Source organism: Prunus avium, chromosome 5 (assembly GCF_965620075.1).
Source record: "Prunus avium chromosome 5, drPruAviu1.hap1.1, whole genome shotgun sequence".
Taxonomy (NCBI): Eukaryota; Viridiplantae; Streptophyta; class Magnoliopsida; order Rosales; family Rosaceae; genus Prunus; species Prunus avium.
The window spans coordinates 6618589-6619042 of NC_142288.1; the positions used below are offsets into that span (position 1 = coordinate 6618589).

The 454-nt window shown below is 40.5% G+C and overlaps 1 non-coding gene across 1 annotated transcript; it reads right to left on the bottom strand.

Annotated features, from left to right (window-relative positions):
- On the bottom strand, window positions 1–107 carry LOC148294237 (small nucleolar RNA R71). Its single transcript, XR_015836209.1, has one exon. It is a non-coding gene; the product is annotated as a small nucleolar RNA R71 (small nucleolar RNA).
- Window positions 108–454: the final 347 nt, after the last annotated feature.

Here is a 454-nt window from a genome sequence, read left to right on the forward strand (position 1 = left end):
ATGCTTAGGGACAAGATCTTGTTATTTGCACAGCAAGATGATGAATCGTTTTGTGAAGCATGGGAGAAATTCAATGGGTTGCTCAACCAATGTCCTCATCATGGGATTCCATTGAAGCTTCAAATGCGTATGTTTTATAAAGGACTAACCCCTTCTAGTCATAATATAGTCACCAATTTTGCAGGTGGTTCTTTTAAAACCAAAACTCCAGAAGAAACGTACGAACTCTTTGAGGAGATAGCAATGGAGACCCAACATACGGATACAAGAGGTAAACGTGTTATTAGTGGTTCTAATGATGCTTCTAGTGTGCAGATTTCAAAACTGGAACAAAAGCTAGATGCTCTTCTTGCATTAAACTCAAGAAGCCCTCCGAAGGAAGTGTGTAGCATTTGTGAATCTCATGACCATGCTACCACAGCTTGTCCACTTGGGGCTGGATATCCAGAATTTG